Here is a 6232-nt window from a genome sequence, read left to right on the forward strand (position 1 = left end):
CCCCCAGCATTTCTTAGACCACGGTTCCTGGGTTCCTGTGCTTAGAAAGGAGTCCCTTCTCTCTAGGAACCTTCCCGGCCGTAGGTGCTCACATCTTGGTTTGGTTTTGTGTGGGGGCTGTGGCAGGAGAAAAAGGAAAAAACTTAGGGAAATCTCCCCCACTTTCTGTCCTGTTACCCCCACACACACACACACACACACTCACACACACAGTCACACACCTCAGACCAAAAGAGAAGGCTTTTCTTAGAGCTTTTTCTGTTTATGCCTGGTGTTCGTTTCTGGCAGTTGGGCTGCCTTTGAATCCAGGCTGGGAAATCAGGAGGAAAGGAAAAAAAGACAACTAGGAAACAGCACCAAATGGCTTGTGATTTGAGTTCTGATTTCCTTCTCTGCTCCATCTGCTACCACTTACTTTCAGAGTCCTCGGGTAGCTGCTGCACACGCATTCCCCAAGGTTTTCAGCTGCATCAGTGAAAGGGACAGTGGAGTGTGCATCCCTAACAGTCTTAACCAGAACCCTGCAAACTACTTGTAAACATCTCATTTCACGGACTCTGTGTGGTGACGATGATGGTGGCAAATACCAAATGCTTTTCCTGTTCCTGCACCGATACCTGAACCAGCCATTGTTCAGAATGCGCTATGTGTTTTAATTCTTTTAATTTTTAGACTGTCTCTATGAGATAGAGACTGGTGGTCTATCCATTTTACGTTTGGGGAAAGTGAGGCATTGCCAAGTTAAGGAACATGCACGAAGGACATACAGCTAAGCACGTGGTAAGACCAGTTAAAGCCTGGTGTAACTGTCTGCAGTGTCTCAGTCCTGACCACCAGACTAACAACTACCTCTTCTTTATTGTATTTTGACATCCATCACCTGAGAAAATGAGTGAGACCTTAGAGTAATTCCACAGCCACTGTGATTCTTTAGACTGTACTCAGACAATTATTGATCAGTCGTGTGATTTTACTTTTTTAGGATGGGCCTTATTACATTCTAATTTTTCTTTTCTTATTCTAATTCTGGCTTTAATAGATCTTCGTAAAGACTAGGCTTTCTTGTTTTAAAGAGCATAAAATTCATTTTACTGTCTGTATGTTAAAAATTTGTGATGTATGCTAACATCTTTCCATTGGGGATTTTTTTCTTAAGACTGAAAGATTTTTGTTACATACTTAACTTACCGATTTGTAGCATTTGGTTGGTTTGAGGAATCCCCCTTTTTAAGTTCAGTAATAGAAGCCTATTTAAGGATTTGGAAGGAAACTTGTTCTTTTTATAATCTTTTCTTCTTTACAAGCTACACCTGCACACGAAGAAGGGCATACAGGGAACACGAGTCTCTCATTCTAGTTCCCGAAACACCCAGTTCTGCCAAAAAAGAGGGAAGGAAACTTTTAAATTAACAAAATCATTTTTTTATGAAAAAGGATTTAAGTTGGAAAGAAAAGTTAAAAAAAAAAAAAAAAAGAGTTGAAATGTTTAGAGACCAACCAGTAGAATAGTATCAGGACCTGAAAATGTGATCCGTATGCTAATTCCCCCACCCTCGTGCTTCCGACTTTAGAGCTGCTGCAGCCTGCCTACACGTCAAGATTAGTACGTAGTCTTTTTATATAAAGATGTGGGTGTTTATTAAAGAGTATGGTGGATCCTGGGTGTTCATGGGAAATACATCCAGACTCTAGTGACTGGACCAGTTAGCCGACACTGTATTTGCTGGCTCTCCAGGGCCGGTCTGGGGGCGGGGCCCAGTTTGCATCCTTACCGCATCCTCAGAACAGCGAGCCAGGATGCCGCCCCCGGCCCCCGCGCCGTGGTCGCGAGTGGCTGGCTGGGGATGCGCAGCAGCACGTTGCTTCACAGACGAGCAGGTTGAATTTCTCTGCAGCAGCCCTCTGGGTGAGGATTTAGTAAAACCATCGGTAGAGCGGTGTTGTTGAAAGGAACAGTGAACAGAGGAAACAGTCATTCGCAGCTACTTGGAATGAATTTTCTTCAGGAATAGAGCTTAGCAGGAGTGAGGGTTTTCAGGCTTCTAACGGAAATTGTGGGCTTGAGGACATTTTAATCCTCCAGAGTTGTCTTGTTCAAAGAGATTGCTGCAGAGTAACTTGGTATTAGCAGGCGGTAAGGATTTATTAGTTGTTACAAATGGGTTGAATTAGAATAACAGGCATTTCATTAGGAGAGCTCCCTCTGCCATTATACTTTATAAAAAGTACTAATCTAGAGAATTTTCATAGCCTAATGTCAGAGAGAACATAGTGAGTTTTTCGCTCATTTTTTAACATTGCCATCCAAAAAGAGCTATTTTAAAATCCATGTTGCTACTGCGTGGGGTGCTGTATATCCTGGCAATATAAATAAAACCTATCAACAGTTAGTTTAAAAAATAAACTATGCACCTTTAGTCCCCCCAGGGCAAACCTGATTGTTTGTCAAATTACCATAAATTTAACAACATTCAAAAAAAAAAAGGCAAAACAAAAAAACCTAGCAAGTTTAACACTAAAACCTGGAGAACCACCTTTGTGGATTCAGAGTTCAGCAGTGGTCCTCAGTCCGGAAGTGTGTCAAGGGCACCTCTGAGGGCGGAGCAGCGATGCTCAAGGTCTTTGTGAGGTCCAGAACAGCAGTCAAGAGTTAACTATTAACATCTTATGGGGTGGAGTGGGTCTTTTTGCCGCCTATGACAGGAATGCAGTATTTATTAAAGGCCAGCTGATTGGGAGCAGAAACTCCTATCTGCGGTAGCTTTGGAGACTCAGGAAGGAAGAAGGGCAGATGGAAGGGAGTAGTAACCACTCAGGGATGGAGGAAGTGAACAAGCTGTCAGGAGAGAGCGGTCAGAACCTGCAATTTGACGTTTTTGCACAGTGCTTAATTCTGTATGGTAAGTACTGAAGAGAACCCCTTCTCCCAAAACAAACATACTAGAATTTTGAGAGATGTCGTTTTTGATTAATAAGATTTAACCGCCCAAATGAATCTTTTTAACATTTGCTTTTAAACCGACACCCTGTGGGAAGGAATTACATCTGTAGTTGGAAATAGGGCCAGATTTACACATAAAACTGAGTACAGATCATTTTCTTTTGGGAAATTATTTAAGGAAAGATTGTCCAGGTGTTCAAAAATTGTGAGAAGATGAACGTTATCTGATTCTTGACCTGCTACTGTATGAGGGAGTGTATGTTTCCTAGCCCCTTGGAGAGTGTCGTACGGGGGTTGGGGGGAGTCCCCAGATACTAATGTGTGTGTTCACAATGGTAACTACTGTGTTAAGTGCCTGGAAAGAAGAGATGAGGAAAATACATTAAAATGGTCTCGTTTTTCTGAAAACTGAGAAGAGCTTAGACTTGGAAGCACACACCATGTTTAATCCATTTTCCAGTTTATAAATAGATATTAAAACATTGGAGTAGATTTTATACTGCTAATTTTAAAGTCCAGAGGCTTTCTCCTTATACCAAAATTATAAAACATGGACGTTCCCATTCAAAGACATTTGAAAGTTGGTATTCTCTTAGAATATTGAGTGACAGAATGAGATTAGCAATGGCTTATTCTCTTGGACTGGTCGTCAGAATTCTTTACGATCCAGTGTTTTCATGAATTTCACTGTCATCGTAGGTGGTGGTGGCGTGGCTGATTCATCTTCTAATTCCAGATGTCCTTGATATAATTAGGCTCAGGTGATAATTTATTTTCCCCATTAAAAAATCATTTCAAAATGTTTTATTGGGAAATTCAGATTTTCAGGAGAGTTACAGGATTCAAAACATGGCAAAGGGCACCCAGATGCCCTTTACTGGGATCAGATTAGTGCTAACATTTTACCTCATTTGCTTTATCACTCATGTACCCTGTTTGTCACCTTAGGTAAGAGCCCTTTATTCCCACATAGTGAAGTGTGTATTTCCTAAAATCAGGGATTTTTTTTTTCATGACTAGTTTAGTGACCAACTTTATTATGTTAAAAAAATGATAGTGCATCACGGATTTTACCTGTCCCGTGTTGTCAGTTGGCCCAGTAATGTCGTGTATGGCATTTTTTCCCTCCAGTACAGAATCCAATTGAGGGTCAGGAACGTCATTTAGTCGCCATGTCCGTTTAGCCTCCTCTACTCTGTAGCCTCTTTATAGCCTTACTTTGTCTTATGTGACATTGACTTTTTTTAAATGCCCCCCCCTTTTTAATAGAATGCCCCTCATTTTGGGTTTGTCTGTTTCCTCATGATTAAATTCAGTTTATGCGTTCTCAGCTGACATTCTACATAGGAGATAGCGTGTCCATGTGATATCACTTGTAGAGGTACATAATGTCCATCTGAGCCACGTGGTGGTGGCCATTTTGATCACTCGGTCAAGGTGTTGTCTGATTCCTCTATTGTATAATTACCTGTGTTCCCCGCTGCAGCTAAGGAGTGGTTCGTGGGGGAACACTTTAAGGTCGTGGAAATAATCCTGCTCCTCGTGAAAATGTCCCCCTAGATCTAGCACCTGCTTACCTTTCATTTTAAGTACTTCACCAACAAAAAACGGGTTGTCATTTTTTCTTACTAATGTAAGCTGGAATATAAGTAATTTTATTATCAGAAATTCCACTTGTGGGGAAATGTAAGAAGCATCTTGATGCTACTAACTAGAAAAATGAGTAGTGGTGATTATAATTTCACATTTGAATTAAAAGTTCTTAGAAAAATGATTAACTTACGCATATTATTGGCCATATCTTTTCACTTGTCAGGTGTGTGAGGTTTGGCTGTTAAACAGTTGAGTCTCCTCATGAGTTGTTTAAAAAAAAAAAAAGACTGCTCCACTTGACCTGTGAAAGTAGTTTCTTTTGGCCAAGAGGAGACATTTAGTACGAGGGTTTTGAGTTCTCCCGACTTCATTGTTTTCACAAAGCAGCTTGGTCACCAAAGCCTTAAAAAAAAAAAACAAGTCTTAGAGAAAAAAACCTGTGACACATTTGTCAAAACGTATTTTTCCATTTGTTTTTTCAAGCCGATTGGATCGGCTGTCTGTAAATGGACAGATCAAGCAAAGTGAAGCTCTCAGGTTAATAGCTTGCTTTCTGCATTTGTTCACTTAAAACAGCAGTGGGAAAACACTAACCTAATCCATGTGCGTCTCCCTGCTTTCAGGCACTGAGGCGTATGAGTGTTTGGGTGTTCTCACCAATGTCACACCATGGTTCACAAGCAGCCGGTGCACAGTGCCTGTCTGCTATGGCAACCTCTTTACAAAGAATAGCCCCCTCCACGCCCCCCCTCCCCCAGTCTTATTGTTTTAGGGTGTGGTCTGTGAAGTGTCCTTTCACTAACAGATTCTCTGCCCTGGGTTTTCTGCCTTCTTTGTGTTGTTAACTTTTACCTTGTTCCTCTCTTTCATTTAAATTCCTTCTCCTTTTCATTTGCCTGATTTGCTAAGATCTGCAGAACTGGATTTAGGTGAGCTCTGCTCCTGGAGTTGAAACTCACAGAACTCGTAGCGACAAGGTCTGCTTTTAGACGTGGATATGCTGATGAATTTTGGAAAAAGAGAGCCATGTCTTTCTACTGTTGTAGGCGTTTATCTCTTGCTTAACTTTCTTCTCATCGGGAGGCCTATGAATAAAACAATAACTGTTAGAGCTGGGAGTGGCTTAAGCAACCCTTCCAGCTCCCACTTCCTCTAGATAAGGTGCCTTAACTCCAAAGGCAGAATGTCTTGCCGTGGTTAGTAAGTAGTGTAACTGGTAAGAAGATTCTCTGACTTTGAGGTAGTCTTACCACCTTATTTTGCTTCAAATTTTGCCCAACCAGAGAAATTCCAGGGCTGCTGCCTTGCGATTTTGACTAATAGCGTGTGCGTGGATATAACTACAGTTCCATCTACCATCACGAAGTCACAGTGAGTCCCCTCGTAATCATGGATTAAGGGAAAGTTGATTTATGCTTCATATGCTATTTAAGAAAATAGGCATAAAAGCATGTTTTTATTTCTCTAAACAGATCTTTAAAATAATGTGACTTTGAGCAAGCGACTTCACCTATGCCTCAGTTTTCTCTGAAAAATTAGGATAATGCTACTTATTTCATAGGGTTGTTACAGGATTAAATACATTAATATTGATTAATATTGATTAAGTGCTTAAAACAGTGCTTGGTGTTATTTGTTTGTTAAATTTGTTTAAATAAATAGAATGATACACAGTTAAGTAGTATTTTTAAGCATCTA

Source organism: Pteropus vampyrus, unplaced genomic scaffold, assembly GCF_000151845.1.
Source record: "Pteropus vampyrus isolate Shadow unplaced genomic scaffold, Pvam_2.0 Scaffold100, whole genome shotgun sequence".
NCBI classification, from domain to species: domain Eukaryota; kingdom Metazoa; phylum Chordata; class Mammalia; order Chiroptera; family Pteropodidae; genus Pteropus; species Pteropus vampyrus.